Source organism: Dasypus novemcinctus, chromosome 5 (assembly GCF_030445035.2).
Source record: "Dasypus novemcinctus isolate mDasNov1 chromosome 5, mDasNov1.1.hap2, whole genome shotgun sequence".
Classification (NCBI taxonomy): Eukaryota; Metazoa; Chordata; class Mammalia; order Cingulata; family Dasypodidae; genus Dasypus; species Dasypus novemcinctus.
The window spans coordinates 20790772-20808414 of NC_080677.1; the positions used below are offsets into that span (position 1 = coordinate 20790772).

Below are 17643 nucleotides of genomic sequence, written 5' to 3' on the forward strand. Positions count from 1 at the left end.
CACAAAATGAAGGCATATCATCTCTCCTAGAGTTGTTTCATGAAATCAGTGCATGCTTGGTACAGATGAATCCTCAATAACATTACATCTACTAATGGTAGACCCAGTTTAGGAATAAATACCGTAAATGTGAGGACTAACAATAATCTCTAACCTTATTTCTCTGCAGGGAGGTTGGATGTGGGGGAAATAGGACTCAGTGAGTTCCTACTATACACTAGAAATTTTCACAATAAGCCCATTAATCCTCCAAGAGCCTTTGAGGTAGGTACTGTGCTATGCTAATCCACATAACATAAAATATCATTAAATATTAATATGAATTGATTAATAAAATAATATACTAGTATGTGTCCTCAAAAATACAGATTGGTTAAACAAATGAAAATTCATCAGGAAGTATTATTGAGTGTGGCATGTATGACTTTGCATTTTCTCCCCCAACCTTTCCAGTTCTTTCCCTTCCAGTCTCAAAAGCATTTCATTCCTAAATAGTTAAAAGGCAAGCCTGGGGAGCTGATTGTGAACAGGTGACTGACCAGTAAATCTTGTAACACTACATTCTGTCCAAGTCCTACCACCCTTCACGTGCTTTCCCCTTCTGCATGTGGAAGTGCATTATAAAAGACCCCTCTGGTTTTGCAGTGAGCCTAGTTGATGGAGTGCAGGTAATGCTCTTTTCTCCTGCTGCCCAGGATGAGAACCCCAAATAAGCCCCCTAAATAAATGCTCATTACTTTCCAAGCTGGACTTGCCCAAGTCTTTCTTTGGCCTGATGTACCCACCTCAGTTCGGTGGGAAGCTGTCACTTTACACAGCTCCTCGCCATACTCACAACAATTGGCGAAACTGGCAAGACACGTTGGACCAAAATATGAGCTGGGGCAGGGAATTCAAGGGAGGAAATATCCCGGGGTGGCCTCCCACCTCCATGTGGGGTGGTGTTGCCGGCTGGCTTGACAGGGGCAGGAGTAGTGGGATGCTCCGAAAACGCCAGGGGGAATAGAACGCATGGTTCACGAAGAAAAATTTTGAAATTTAGCAAGGATGGCAGATGCCGCTGCAGCAGTCCCCTAGCAGTTGTTACAGGGGCGATGGCAGGCCGCAGCAGGCTGGCTGGAGAAAGCCAGAGAAATCCGCCGATCAAGAGAAGAGTGACAACTGGAAAGGGATATGCGGCCTTCCTCCTCTGCTTTACTGACACATCTCAGAACAGCTCGATCAAAAGGAGGAAAATGACTGGAATACTGTTTTGTAGAGAAGAATCCTGTCTCTCAATTCTGCCAGGATGGCTCTCTAACACAGCAGCTGAGCCAGCAAAAATTCTATTTCGGGAGATGCCTCCAGGAATAGACAAAGAATGTGTAGGCATCCTTACCCCATTTCCCATTCTGGGTTTATATACCTGAGAAAATATCATCCACTCTGTAGAGGAAACCCAAAGAAGAGAAAAGGCTTAATTGTTCCAATTGGTCATTGAAATTTGCAGCCTTCCTTACAGGCCAAGTTGAGGAAAGCCGCTGCTTCAAACGGCGAATGTCACTGTTAGGGTCCTTTCCAGCTGGGTTAGAACAAAAAGGAAAGAGCCCTTTGCCCATCACTCAAGGAGAGGCGACATTCTTAGAAATTGGAAAGTCTCAAGGACAACTGGGAGTAAACCACAGAAACCTGGAAAGAATGGGCCGGGGGGAGGGGAGCCTTACTAGTGAATTAAAACCAAAGTATTTAAAGCATAGCCGCCTGAATAGATACCTCCCTTGCTAACAACCTGTTAACCAAATAATGCCCAGATAACTTTTTCTCCAATTTTTTATATAAAAGTGTTTCCAAGAACAAGCTTGCATATTGCAGGCAACACTGATCCTAGAGGAGATCTTAAAAACTGTAAAAAGCAGAGGCATGGAATGATGGAAAGCCCGAAGACAAACCATTCAAAAAGTTAGATTTATGAGTCAAATTAGTGAGCTTTACTTTTGTATTTGTGTGTTTAACTCTCCATTTGTGTCTGTTTGTTCAATGAATATTTTCATACCTCCAGAAGGTAATATCAAAATAAAAATAAATGAAAATTCTTAAGAGAGCTCTATTCAAATAGCTAAAAATTAAATAAGGCTTATGTATATATTCATATATGTAAATGAGTGCTCCTAGAGCCCCAAATTAGAAAAACCAAGCAAGATGATGATATCATATAGAAATCTGAATAGAGAAACTATTGGAAGAAGAAAACAGTTTTTTTCCTAAAGCTCCTTGATCTACCCTGCGCCGCCAGAGCCTTCTCCTAACCACCCGATTTCAAAACTTTCATAAAACTGGTTGCGAGAGCTAAGGAAAAATGCTAGATACAGTAAGATAGGGAGATGTGAGTTTAGCTTAGAACTCAGTCTAATAGACCTGGAAATTAAGAACAATAAAGACAGAAGGAATATTACAGAATAAACCTTGTTTTGCACAGTTTGTCCTGTAAATCCCCAAATTAAACTTTTTTATAACCTTGGGATGAGAATAATTAATAATCCAATCGCCAAATTTTAGTGTGCAAAGAAAAAGTCCTTGAAAGCTATGGAAAGGTTTTTCTAAATTATGATTGAAACAAATTAAATGATTTTAATATATCCCAGAAACTGGTATCAGTATGCTTCTGAGGTTGTTCACAATTTTAGAATATTATGGAAAAAGGGTTTTAGCCTCCCCTAGAGGAAGAGAAAAATAAAACCATTTCTTTCATAAACTATGATTGTTTCAATTTTATTCAACTTGGGTTATTACTCCTTAGGTTTATACAGATGCTAACAAAATAAGTTAGCATTATATTTATTAGGTTTTTAAGATGAAGAAAATTTTAAGTTTGTCTTTAATGAAATTAAGTTAAAGAAGAGAATGCAGTTCTGGCCTAAGAGTGAAATGGCTAATTTTTCATAAAACAGAATGAGGGATGTAAGACAACAGTAAAATGGATATGGAAAGAAGTAAAAGTTTTGTAGAAGTGAATTCATGTCATTGTTGACTAAAATGTGTTAAGTTGTTTAAGGGAGTGTGCTTTTGTCCTAAGATAAAATGGCTCATTTCATCAGAGCAAGTATATGTAGGACAAAATCTGAAGGATATTGTAGGGAGCTTGTGAAAGTAAATTTCATTTGTTGCTGTCTGTAATTTAATAAACTTAAAGGTGAAATTTATCATAAGGTGAATTATCTCACATATGTGGTTTTAAGGAGTTATAGAAAGTTATACGTTATAGGAAGTTTGCAAAAGCATTTTCTAAACTGAAGGATTTCAAAGGAAATGGCTGATTCCGGGAAGCCATCATTAAAGTAGAAACCTATGAGTTGATATTGATAACCAAAAACGACTTCATAACACAGAAACCAGTCAGGTGCCACTTCAATCTGCATATTAAGGTGGTGGCAGGGGGAAGAAAATCTTAAATTTTCATAAAATAATTGGGAAAATAGGTTTTTTTCTCTGTACTGCTGAAATTTATTCATAAATATCATGTCTCTTTTAGCGAACAGTGTGGAAACTGTTTATTTTAATCTGAAATAAAACACTTAAGAATCTTAAAAATATATATAGTTAGCTTTGTTTAATATGAGTTACATATGAATGTGATATGTTATGAAAGCAAACAAAATCCCTTACCCCATACATTGTTCTGCGCTGATGCTTCTCTAAAAGAGCATGCAGTCATCTCAGCTTAAACAAAAAGGGACTTTAAAGGAGAAGCGAGGCAAGTCTTTAAGTTATGCTTTACCTGTTGATTAACATAATCTTAGTAAAAGTGTAAAAACAAAATGAAAGAAGACTTCTATTGGCTACAACTAATGATCTCTAGAAACAACTTTATGTAAAATACTTATGAGGAAATTAAGGTCTAGATAGTAAGACTGTAAGCTCTGCATCAATCACATTTATTCCTGGGAACTGATGTCTGTTATTTCTTTGTTTTTTTTAATTAACCATGGTCAAAGGTTTACATTGTGGTTTACATTTTGCTCCATACATTTTTATAAGTTTTGATGAAATTTAAAATGGCCTGTATTTGTTATTTCAAGATCATGTAGAACAATTCTAATGACCTAAAAATATCCTATGTTCCATTTATTCTATTCTTCCCTCCCCTACCCCTTGGAACCTGTGGTAATCACTAAGTTTCTTGAAGCATGCCTCTAATTGTTATTTCTAAATCCTAAAATGCTTTGCTCCTTGTGTATAACCTGATAGTTCCCTAGAATTTTTAAGTGCCTGTTTGACACCTGGAACTCAGAGCTCAAGTTAGCTAGTCCTCAAGGTGCTGACGAAGCAGCCCTATGGCTATAAAAAAAAGAGTGGCTGTAGAGGAGCTGCCACGAGGTGGCGCCTGGCTAAGGCTAGGCACCTCCATTAAATATTAGTATTATAAAGATTGTGAGGCCTTCATGGCTCCGACCACATTCAGTGCCTTACAGCAGTGGGCACGTAAATCTTGTAACACTGCACTGCTTGAAAGTCCTGCTGCCCCTCTTGTGCCTTTCCATCTGCACGTGGACATGCATTAGAAAAGACCCCTCTCTTCTGGCAGTAAGCATGGTGATCAAGCTTGGAAAAATGCCATTTGTCCTCCTGCCACCAAGGAGTCCACAAAACCCCCTTAAAAAAGGCTCATTACTCTCCAAGCTGGACTTACCAGAGTCTTTCTTTGGTCTGATGTATCCATCTCAGTTTGGCAGGAAGCTGTTGCTTTACACAGCTCCTCACCATCCTCGGAACAGTGATTAAAAAATGTGTAGCATGACCTTATTAAAAAGTTATTACATAATATATGCATATGGTTCAGAAATCAAAAACTGGAAAACATGTTCTGAGAAGTACTGCTTTAACCACTGTCTCCCCTCCCTCCTCACCATGTACAGGTCTCCACTTTTGCTTGTTTCTTTGTATCCTTACAATTTTTATGTATACAAAGAGTGGTTTGGCACTGATGGTTGCTGTGGCTTTCTTCTCAATGGTGGCTGCACTGGTATCATCCACTTTGGGTCACTGAATCAAATTGGGTGGGGCACTTAAAACCCCTGGGTTAGGCAAGGGCACTGGTGGGAAAAGCCCAGGTGGGGCAGGTCCAAGTGGAGGCGCCAAAGGTGGGTGCATCATGTCAGGATGAGGTGGAGGGATACCTGGGGATGCAGGGGGAGGTAGCCTTGGTGGAGGTCCCTGAGGACGAGGGCCAGAAGGCAGACCTGGAGGTGCACGTGAGGGAGGGCCAGGGAGTCGGCCTGGAGGTGGTCCTGGAGGTAAAAGTCGAGGCAAAGGCCCTCGGAGTCCTGGCATTCCAGGTGGTCTCAGGAATGGAGGAGCTCCTGGAGGTGGCCCAGGAGGAAGACCTGTAGGTCGTCCAGGTGGCCGTAAAGGTGGTGCAGGTGGTGGTCCAAAAGGAGGTGATCCAGGCATGGGAAGTGCTTGCATCTGAGCAGTAACAGGCTGTGGAGGAGCCTGCTGCTGTGAAGAAGCTGTAGATATGCCGTCAGAAAGAGATTCTTCTTTACGCTGTTTTTGTGACTGCTTTTCTGCTTCAGAATCATCATCATCATCATCCTCTGAAAACTCGTCTACTTCTCGTCCCTCCTCTGGGATTTCCTGACATGCCATTTGAAGCATCATGGCTTGAAGAGGAGTCAGTTCCTTCATGTTCTTCTTTTTCCTTGACTTTCCAGGCATATCTGCAAATCGTACACTCAGACCTGACTTTTTTTTCTTCATTGTTGTCTCTTTCATTATCACCACGGTGCACAAATTGATCCCCCTCACTTTCCCCATCTGATCTGTCAGTGTCACTGACAGATGTCAGTGCTGTCATCATGCTTATCCTGATCCATGTCCTCAGGATAGCCATCATCCTCACTGGTGCTGGAAATATCATCATGACCTCACTGAGCAAGTTCAGGACTATATAACATACCTTCATCTCTCCTACGTGGAGGAAGATAAAGGGCAAAGTCCACTTTACAACCATACATCTGGAAGACTGGAGGAGGAGGTGGGCCAGGGGAGGACCAGGAGGTTTTCTGCCAGGGGGCAAAAGTGGAAGAAGAGGAAGTACAGAAACTGTCCAAGTCGGAGGTCCATAGGCTGCAGTCTTCTTAAGGATGGAAGATGGAACACCCTGACCAGGAAATGGAATGTCCTGGATCAAGATGTTGGACCGAGCATGAGGCATATCTGGCAAAGGAACACTTTCAACTTCCAAATGCTGAGCATTCTTGATGGCATCAAAATATTGACTAAGTTGAGCCCACTTCTGTTTATATTCTACTTCTAAGTTTCTCAATTCTTTGTAAATATCTGGATTCTCTTTTTCATAGAGTCATAGAATACGTTCAAAGGTTTCACGCAGCTTTTTACGTTTGTCTTTCAGCACCTTCTCATTTAACTGTGGCTGTAGCACAGGGTTAAATTCCATTTCATCTGATTTCTCCATGGCCCGTATAAACTGCTTGGGATCCTTCATCTTCAAAACTGCAGCTCGTACCATCATGCATTGTTTTTTGTTCTTCTTTAATTTTCTTTTCCGCGCTTCCTTTCGGGCCTGGTCTGTGGAGTTCATAAATTTTCCACTCTTGATGGATGATGTAGATCTCCGTCCCATGTTTAAAATCTGCATCGTTTACTTGTATAAAAAAAACAAAAACACTTCTGCTGAATTCCCGGGACTTCTAGAGGTGGGTTATGGGCGGTTTCTGGCCTCTTTCACTTCGTCAGGGTGTTCACCTCGACCCCTCGGTCAGCCCTCAGCCACCGCCATCTTGAAACCTCGTGCCCCTCCGCCATCCTTACGTCACTTCCGGTGCCTTCGGGCCGTCGGTCGCTTGGCGTTTCTCGGTCCCGGGCCGCAGCCTAGTTGTTTCTATGAAACAGTTTCTTCTGGAAACTAAGTGCAGGTTCCCATTTGGAAACAAAATAAGACCAACCATACACATGGACAATTACATTTAGTTTAAATCAACCATTGACTTTTCATGAATTTTGTGAGACTTGGTTAGACTAAATGCATGGCCCCTTTTTGAAAGACTTGGGGCTATTTCTGCAATGTGGAAAGTGTAGAAACAAAGAGGGGAGACTTTAAAATCCCTGGCTGTTTGCTAGGTAGTGTCTCCTGCCTCTTCAACTTTCCTAGCAACTTCCCTGCCCATACCTGAGGTGTAAGGACAGAGCTTGGTGGTGAAGGAAATTGAGAGGGTGGTGGGACATGTTGGTGTGACTGACGGTATTGTATTTTCTCAGGCTACTTGTTTACGTGCTCTGCCAAGGTCGCTGATTCGGAAAACATGCTCAGATCAAACTGGTCCTGACTGGTCGGGGCTGTGCTTGGGTGGGTTAGTGTATTAGTAGATAAAATTGAGGACAGTTAAACCACAAGCAACTCTGCTCATTTTCAAAAGGCCAGAGCTAACATCAAGAAAATGTTAAGCTACACAAGAGTGACGTCAAGCGTATTATTAGCGCTGTGGCTAAGATGGGTTCTGTTTTTTATATGCAAAGTTTATCCCAGTTAGCTGCTATGCGAGCTGAGAATCTCATGCCCAGGATTGATGGATGCTGCCCCGTTAGTCCACTCATGACGCTGTTGTGAAGGAGAGAGCAGAAGACTTCTTCTAGCATGAAGACAATCCAACATTCTACCAGTATCTTCGCTTTTCTGTGGTGTTTGATTTACAGATGTCGATCAGTTTTGGTTTCATTTTCTCAGGGTAGACAGTGTGACAGAAGATGCATGCCTTTGAATCTATTATCATAGGCAAATCGTAGATGTGGGCAACAGCCACGTGCTTCTCCGCCCCTCCCACACCACCCCCACCCCCGGCCCTGCCCCCAGAACACAGTTGTACTGAGGCCCTGAGTCCTCAGTTTTTGAAGTTCATGTGCAGAATCAGCAGAACAATAGTTCTTCTACAGGGACAAAGAGTTTCAAAGCCAATCTGAAAAAGACTTAACAGAAAACATCAACATTAGATACGAATGGGGTCAATGAGCTCTGCACATAAAGAGGCAAATGTCCGCACCCACACCTCACTGAAGCAGGATGCAGAGTGGGTGCCCGGACCCAAGGGCTCAATTTGTCCAGTCCCTGGAGTAAGTATAACTGCTGCTGAGATACATGCCACAGGCTTTCTTAGTCTGAACTCATTATACAGGTGTATCTCAGAGATATTATGGTTTCAGTTCCAGACCACTGCAATAAATTGAATATTGCATTAAAGTAAGTAAAAAAATGTTTTGTTTCCCAGTGCAGATAAAAGTTATGTTTACACTTAGCAATAGTCTATTATGTGTGCAATAGGATTATGTCTGAAAAGCAATGTATATCCCTTAATTTAAAAATACTATATTTCTTTTAAAAAAATGCTGAGCATCCTCTGAGCCTTCACCAAGCCCTAACCTTTCTGCCGTGGAGGGTCATGCCTCGATGCTGATGGCTGCTGACGATCAGTGTGGGGGGTGCCAAAGGTTCGGGTGACTGTGGCAATTTCTTAAAAGGAGACGACGATGAAGTTTGCCACATCGAATGACTCTTCCTTTCATGACAGATTCCCCCACAATGTGCAAGGCTGTTTGATAGCATTTTACCTAGTGTAGAACTTTTTCAAAATTGGAGTCAATCCTCTCACACCCTGCTGCTGTTTTATCAACTAAGTTTACGTAGTATTCTAAATCCTTCGCTGTAATTTCAGCTGTGTTCATGTCTTCACCAGGAGTAGTTTCCATCTCAACAAACTACTTTCTTTCCTCATTCAGAAGAGGCAACTCTTCATCCCTTAAAGTTTTAACATGAGACTGCAGCAATTCAGTCATATTTTCAGGCTCCACTTCTAATCCTCATTCACTTACTGTTTCCACCACATCTGTAGTGACTTCCTCCACTGAAGTCTTGAACCCGGAAAAGTTATCCATGAGATTTGGAATCAACTTCTTCCAAACTCATTAATGCTGATATTTTGACCTCCTTCCATGAATTATAAATGTTCTGAGTGGCATGTGAAATGGTGAATCTTTTCCAGAAGATTTTCAATTTACTTTGCTCAGATCCCTGAGAAGAATAACTGTCTATGACAACTTCAGCTTTATGAAATGTATTCTTTAAATAATAAAACCTGAAATTCGAAATTATTCCTTGATGCATTGGCTAAAGAAGGAATGTGTTAGTAGACAGAAAGCAACATTAATATTGTGTGTCTCTGCCAGAGATTTGGATGAACAGGTATGTTGTCAAAGAGCAGTCATATTTTGAAAGGATTCTAACACATTTATTAAATAAACCATGTTTATAAACAGATGTATTGTTATAGAGTTTTTCGTTCCATTTATAGAATACAGGCTAAATTAGCATCATTCTTAAGGATCCTAGGATTTTCAGAATGGTAAATGACCATTGGCATCAATGTAAAACAATGTCATTCTGCCCAATACATTTTATCTTGCTTATTTTTATGACTTATTTTCATTTTGCACACTCATTGGTTTCATTCTTTTTTTCTTTCTTCTTCCCTTTACACTTGCATTGCTCTTAGTCCTAATGTTAGCAGAACACTCTGGGTTCTGGGCTTCAGAATTCTTGGCCTTATCACATAAAGGAATTTAAGACACACCATAGGGTAGGCAAAGGATTGAAGAGTTTCTAAGAAACAAGAGAAGGAAAATAGTACACAGCCCCCGACATTAGGTGGGTATGCTGCAGGGTGAGACGTGTATGTGGGGCTCCAGGGTGGCCTTTTAAGACCTTCCCCCTCCTCTTGCCTAATGTTGGGGAGGGGCCCGGATGTTTGTTCTTCTGATTGGTTGTCTTAAGACCCCCACCTGTTAGCTCTCAGGGGCCCAAAGGAAAGGCCTTTTGTTTGGATTTATCCCAGGCTTCCCCTTGACCCCAGAAAGAGTGGCCAGGGTCTCAGGGGGTCTTTCCAGCTTTGTTCTTGGGAGCAGCCTCCCCTCAGGGGGTTCCCGGGCGGGGTCTCATGGCCTTGTTTTCTGCCAGGTCCCAGCTGTGACTCGGCCTCCCTCTTTCCCTGTATCAACCTGCCTCGCTAAAGCACTTTCTATGTGTTATGTGGAGGGAGGTGGGGGTGAGGGCAGGAGGACAGAGGGACATGAGCAGGAGGGGAGAGTTGTGGCTTCGGGGTTATTTTTCCAGACACATAGTGATCCTGGGGAGTGAACATGAAGCATTTGGAAAGGATCCTGCAACATAGGGACAGGTCTGAGCGCTGCCCCTCAGGCCTGAGTGATTTTTTCTGAGCCTGGCCTTAAATTGGCAGAGTCAACGGAGGACCAAGTCAAGTGAGAATAACAATAGTAAAAAGTGATCTTCATAGTAACTACTGAACAAAATATGGCTTCAGTCCATGAACATAGGGGCCTTGAGAAAGTCCTTCCCAACTTTCAGGCATTTTATCTTTACCCACTTTCACACCCAAATACATAGACACAGGTCAGTGTAGAATAAGATGGATAGTCGTGTCGTTTTTTAAGGAAGTACTGGGGATTGAACCCAGGACCTCGTATGTGGGAAGCAGGCGCTCAACCACTGAGGTACATCCACTCCCTGCGTTCTGTATTTTAACACAAGAAAAAGGAGATTTTGCCAAGCAGATGGTGTTTTCTTGAACTTTTACCTATTTCGTTTCCTCTGGTAATGAGAAAAAAGAGATGAGGGACCCAAGTGATCTTAAGGAGTTTCTCATGATATAAGATCTGAGAGACAGAGAGAGAAAAGAGACAGAGAGAGAGAAAAAGAGAGAGTGAGAGGGGGAGAGAGACCCTGGGAACTGTGGTTTCACCTGCCAGAAAGCAAAACACACATCAGGCCAAATCCAATGCACCTGCAACTGGGCTTATTGTCAAAAGGCTCTGGATCCAATGCAGGCAACACCCACTCCTCGCCCTCTAACATAAGCCAGGTTTACAGACTTCCTTTGCCAGAGACATGTCCAGGGTACTCACAAGGGATGACAGCAACAACCAGCTCATTACACTTTGGAAGTGCAGGGCCAAAGAGTCCCCTGATCTCCTAGTGCAACTAACTCAAGGACAAGTGAAAAGAAGGCGAATGTGGGGTTTAGCTGGATATTCAGATTAAATTAGATCCTTTGGGTAGGTGCTTGCACTGTCTGCCATCCTTTTTTCAGAACATGCAGATCAACCATTTCACTTTTTATTTAGATTTGTATTTCCCATGATTCTCAGAAGACCAACATAAAATGTTATTCTCAACCATTTGAGATACAAATCTTTTAATTTACATGGACATGGAATAACCTGGGAAGACTGTGTCTTCTCTACAACCATTTTTTCCAACTACACCCAAGCAGTGTGGAATAGCTGAAAGAACAGGGCTCCTGTGAACTTGGACCAAAATCCCAAATTGGCTTGAATTCACTGAACCTCAGTTTCCTCATATGATGCTTTTTTTTTTTTTTTGAGGTCTGAGCATCGAACCCAGGACCTTATACGATACGTGGAAAGCAGACTCTCAACCACTGAGCTACATTTGCTCCCCAATAAGTTTTTGCCTCCTCGTTTGTTTGCTTTGTTCTTAGGTGGTATCGGGGATTGAACGTAGTACCATGTACATGGGAAGCAGGCACTCAACCACTTGAGCTACATCCACTCCTCAGATTTTCAATATTAATAACCTTCTGACAGGCTTTAGTACGTTGAATTATGTACCCTAACACACAGGTTCGTAATCTTTGCATTCCTGTGGATGTGAAACTATTTGTAAACCTGAGCATTGGAAGATGTTAATTTTAGTAAGGCTAATTGAATCAGGCAGTTTTAACCTGTATTGTTGGAGGCCTTATAAAGAAAAGAAACTGGAAGCAGGGAAACCCAAGAGACAGCCAGAAGCTAGAAGCCAGCCGAAATCGGGAGAACAGAATAAAAGAGAGGACTTTGCTGTGTGACAGCAGGCTGAGCTACAGGCCAAGCAACCCGAGAACTGCCACAACAAGACCCATGCAGACGTGGGGTAGAGATAGCGAGGTTTGCTGACGCCTTGATTTTGAGCTTCTTCTAGCCTCAAAACTGTGAGCCACTAGGTTGCTGTTATTTAGGCCAACCCATTGCATGGTATTTGTCATGGCAGCCTGGAAAACCAGTACTAGCAAGAGGACAATGGATGGATAGTGCCTGATTCCTAGTAAGCTCTATATTTACAGTTTTCTTCCCTCTCACTACTAGAGAGCACAGTGCTTCTACAGTATGGGATCGTGTGGCAGGAAAAAGAGAAATGAAAGGAGATTCGGAGCAGAGAACAGGTTGTTTATTTTCCAAGAGATTTTTCCTCACTGCAAAGTGACTGTCAAGCATACATGTTCAAACAGACAAACGTTTCTTCTTTGCAAAAAAAAGCAAGTACTTCTCCATGCAAGTTTGCCTGTGGGTGGCATAGAAATGAAGAAGTATCTAAAATGTATGTGTGGATCAAGAACTCAAATTCAAAAGAAGCCTCAAGAGACTAGAAGAACATCAAGTTCAGCATAAAGACAGTTGGTAAAATTGCTAAAGGGAATAACCTGCTTGAAAGTGAAATGACTCCAGCATCTCCCAAACATTGTCCCTGAGTTTCTATAAGCAAGTAAAAATCAGTATTTTCACATGATGCATTGTACTATGTGGAAACATTTCTGATGTCATCTAAGAAATGGCATATATGAAATCAAAATAGACAGAAAGTTACAGATTCTTTGAGTTACTGTATGGTTTTATTCTTATACATACCTGATAATATGCTCATTTCACTTTAAGACAGTGGGTCTGGTCATTTTATTATTATAAGTCTCTAATATACTCATGGACAGATTGAATTAAAAGCCATCAAACTTTCTAGAAAATAAAATGATGTTTAAAAAAAAATGTATCTGTGTGGACATTAGAAATGTTCACAAGATTACACAAGGATGGATATAAGACATGTTAAATTACACCAAAAATGTATAGGGGCTGATAAGCTAAAATGTAAATCATAATGTAAAACATAAAATAACTAAAAACTTTAGAAAATTGTATAGTCTAAAATATAAACCACAATGTAAACCCAAATGTTACCTTGTTTGAAAGCCATTGTCTCAATATCTGTACATCCGTTTCAGTAAATATAGTATGAACATGTAAAAAGATTATTGCTGTGGAAGGGTAAAGGGTTTGATGTTGGATATGTGGGAGTACTGTATATTATATATGTAAATTACTGTGATCTAAAACTTCTGTGAAGATAAGCTTAATAATTAGGAAAAGAAAAAAGAAAAAGAAAAGATGTAGACATTGAGGAAAAGACAGAAGAAGTTGCCTTGCCAAATTGCATACAGGGCAACACTTATTGCAGTGATGGAAGGCAAAATATCAAAAACAAAGCTTTTGCATTTTTTAATTTTTTGATACCCCAATTTATTTTTACCTTATTTTTTCTAAATTAATATGTATTCTATATCTAACCTTTAAACTCATCACTATATTCCATTTTACTATTAATGGAACCTGGCAATATATTGGGCTTCATTTTTGAAGAAGTTTTGGATCACAGAGAGGTTCAACAATAGCAGGGGAGGAATACTGGGGTGGGATGTTATTGACAGGGGACACTTGGTTGGCAGGGAGTTCTCCAGGGCATATATCCATGGTACATAAAAATGTTTGGATATATTCATAGTGGTTACAATTAAAAACAACAACTGAGGAGTGCTGAGTTCCTAGCCAGGGGAGCTCTATCACAGTTCCCAAAGGAACAGCAACAATCCCCCAAGTGCAACGGCAAAGACTGAAAAAGAAGGAAGGTCCAACAATGAGCCCTTGATACTAATGACTATACTTTTGACCTGTGCACCTGAAATAAGAACAAGGCCTAGAGCTGCAGGGTGCCTAAGAGTTACCTCCTGGGAGCCTCCATGTTGCTCAAATGTGGCCAGTCTCGAAGCCAAACTCAGCATGTAAATGTGTTGCCTTCTCCCCAGGGTGGGACATGACTCCCGGGTATGAGCCTCCCTGGCACCAAGGGATTACTACCAAGTACCAGCTGATGATGTAACTAGAAAATAACCTTGAATAAAAGGGTCAACTTGGACCAGCAGAATATCTCAATCAACATGTAATACCAGGAGTTAAAAATGCTTTTTGACCTGAATAAAAGGGGGAAATGGAAAGGACAAATAAGTTTATATGGCTATGAGTCTCCAAAAAGAGATGGGAGGTTATCAAAGGGGTTGCCCTTATGCACACCTGAGCAGAGTCCCAGAGACAGATAAAAGTAGATGCAACCCTAGGTATTGGTTTTTCTGAGGGCTGCAGAGACCCACAGCTTCTATCGTCATGGCAGATGGAGTTCAATGTCATGTCAGTTGGCCCTACTTTGGAGTTTGTGTTTCTATGTGATGGAGCTGGACTCAGATGTGATCTTTGTCCACAAGCCTCTCCCATTACTTTTACCGGAACTGAGGTTGGTACTGGGGTTTAATGTGTACGCAGGAGACCTGAATCTCTGGACTGACCATGTGATAGCCAGGCCCTGGGCCTCAACAGACTTGCAGCTCCTACCCTCTGGTTTATTGGACTTACCCCACTCAGCTAACATGGAGGTGAAGAAGGTCAACCACCACACCAGGGAGCCAAGAGTGCCTACAACTGAAAGCAGGAGAATTGCATCCAGCATCCATGTGGAATCTAAGCCACCTCTTGATATAGATGTGGAGTGGACATGGTCATTCTAGGGTCCACAGGATGGAGGAATAGAGAATGGATTAAAGTGGACTTACTGATATTTCTATTCATGAACTATTGTGATTAGTAATCGAAGAAAATGTGGCATTGGTGTGGAGAAAGTGGCCCTGGTGTCTGCTGGGGGTAGGGAGTGGGAGGAAGAGATGTGATGTGGGGGCATTTTTGGGGATTGGAGTTGTCCTGGGTGGTGCTGCAGGAACAGTTACCAGACATTGTATGTCCTCCCATGGCCCACTGGTTGGACTGTGGGAGAGTGTGGGCTATGGTTTGGACCACTGACCTTGAGGTGCGGCAGTGCTCAGAGATGTATTCACTAAATGCAATGAATGTCTCATGATGATGGAGGAGATTGCTGTTACGGGTGGAGGAGTGGGGTGAGGGGGGTGGGGGGTATAGGGGGACCTCATATTTTTTTAATGTAACATTACAAAAATAAATAAAGACAAAAAAGAAAAAAAAATGTATCAACTATCTGTTTCAAGATGGTAACTAAATCTGGTTGAGGTGGGCCAGCTAGGAAAATTATCATGGTTAAACTTGGAAAGTAATGCAAAACTCCAAGTCATTCAGCTGAAACTTGTGCTTTACTTCAGTTGAACTGCTTGTTATTTACACACTTATTTAATGATTTGTAATCCTATTCGAAGTTGGAATCAGTTGTCTCAGCTGGTCATCTCAGAACATGTTGACTAGGTTATACACTTGTATGCCATACGTAGTAGGATTAGAAGCAAAAGTACTAATTTTTATACACAAGCTAAAATGTTTCCATTCTTTCTTAAAACGTAATTCTCTGTGCTTGAAATTTTGCATTGATATGAGAATTAAAATTTCGAGCACCTAGAGTGACCCAGGCTCTGTTTTAGGCACATTTCCTCTTTCAAAACTTAAAAACTTCCTTAGAAATAAGTATTATCATCATCATTTTAAAAATGAGGGAAGTGAAGTTCTGAGAAGCATGTACCCAAAGACTTATCAGAAGGAGGAGAAAAGCTGTAGTTTGAACTTTATCTTTCTAATTAAATGTTATGCTCCTGAAGGGGTCAATTGATTTGTATCGTGAGAATACTTCTTTTCTTTTAAAGATTTATTTCTCTGTGCCCTCCTTCCCCCCTTTTGTGCTTGCTGTGTCCTTTCGTTTGTACTCTGTGTCTGCTTGTCTTTTGGAAACCAAACTGGACCTCCCATGTAGTAGGCAGGCACCCAACTGCCTGAGCCATGTCTGCTTCCCAAGACTATTTTCTCTAATAAACCTGTTCACGTTTATTGTACCAGCCTTTCAGTCCATCCCCATGCTCACTGACAAACCTGGAATCCACTCTACTGCCATTTACTATCACATTCCTACACATGAGCTTTGCTGGAATTGCTCCCCTGATCTGTCCACTTTCCTTCCTACTCAGATGTTTATCTTCCTCAAGCACAGACCTGATTGTGTCATTTTCCTTCCTAGGACCTTCAGTAAGATATTTATTCTTTACTCTTTTAAGAATGCTTGTTTCAAATACTGTGAAAATTTCTGAACACACTTAAAAATTAATGTTAAGTGAAGGTGTCTCCTACTCCATTTCCATTCCAAGCCTGTATACACAAAGTATACAGTTATTCTCCTACATGCTCCCCCATGTCGCCTCTCTATAACTTTAAAAAAACTTTCATCTTATATTTGTTGTTCCTTAAAGAATTCAAAATTAAAGAATTCTAAATCATATCTGTCTCACCTCCAACCCTCAAACCATACAACCAAAAGACTAAAATGAGGTAATTCTGATTGGATTGTAGTCACTTTCCATGAGTTGAAAAGAGACTGGAATCTTTATGATGCTGACTTCTTTCTTCTGTGAATACAGTATCTCTCCATTGATCTAGGTTTTATTTTATGCCCTTAACATCTTACTATTTTCTTCATATATGACTTATATTCTTATAAATTTAAAGATTTCATAATTTTTCATGTTAATAAAATCTTTCCTAGATCTTGAAAGACAACACTGAAGTCTCCTGATAAATCCCTTCATGGTCTTGGAATAAGGTGAAACACAGGATAAATTGTCAGACAGGGCTTGACTGGAGGGGTTCACCTCGACAATAGATACAAGAGTTTTGACAACTCAGTAATAACAACATGGAATTCTCCTTTTAAAAAAATGAGTCTTTGCCCGCCTCTTTGTTTTTCCAGTCCGGTGGGCTGTGAGCTGCTCTGAATGGATGGCTGCCTAGTGGGTCACAGTCATAGCTCCTGCTTGGTGGCAGAGGCCGTGTCTGCTCATGGACTCAGGCTGGGATTAGGTGGGTCCGGGGTGGATATCGAGATCAGCAGGGCCTGTGATCTCTTGACTTCTTACAGCTCACCCCATCCCGAACAGCAGAATGCTCAGCTGACCCTGGCAATTTAATTCCTCAGGCTCCAGAGTGAGGAGAATAGGATTAGAAAATAGCATCCAGGAGGCTTCTTTTAAGTATAGGAGAAATTAATTTTTTTCAGGTTATACTTTTAATAAGGAATATATTACATCATAGGAGACAGAATTCTAAAGCTTTCTGTTATTCCAGAAAAAATCGTCATCACAGAAATTATTTTCTCATTTGGCATTCTCAGGTAAAGAATAAGGCTGCCAAGTGACAATGGCTTAATTGAAAATGGGATGCCAGACTGCCCTTTCTCACCTCAATTTGTGTTATTATATTTTTCAGTTACTAAAGAGCTGCTTCCTCTCAGAGATCCATCCTAAATTGTTAGCAGCTCTGATATTTTGTGAAGACAAAAGGGCCCTGCTTTGATGTTATCTCTACGTAGTTTCCAACATAATTGTGCACCTGGAAATAAAAGCAACCCTAATTCTGTGACTACCTTTCCTGGTGATTTAGAGAAGCAGTTGGTTGATCAGTTGGGCCTGCTCTCTT

At 41.2% G+C, this 17643-nt stretch overlaps 1 pseudogene; it reads right to left on the reverse strand.

The window, feature by feature from the left end:
- Positions 1-4336: 4336 nt before the first annotated feature.
- Positions 4337-6659, reverse strand: LOC101421539 (WW domain-binding protein 11 pseudogene; annotated as a pseudogene).
- Between the last annotated feature and the right edge of the window lie 10984 nt (positions 6660-17643).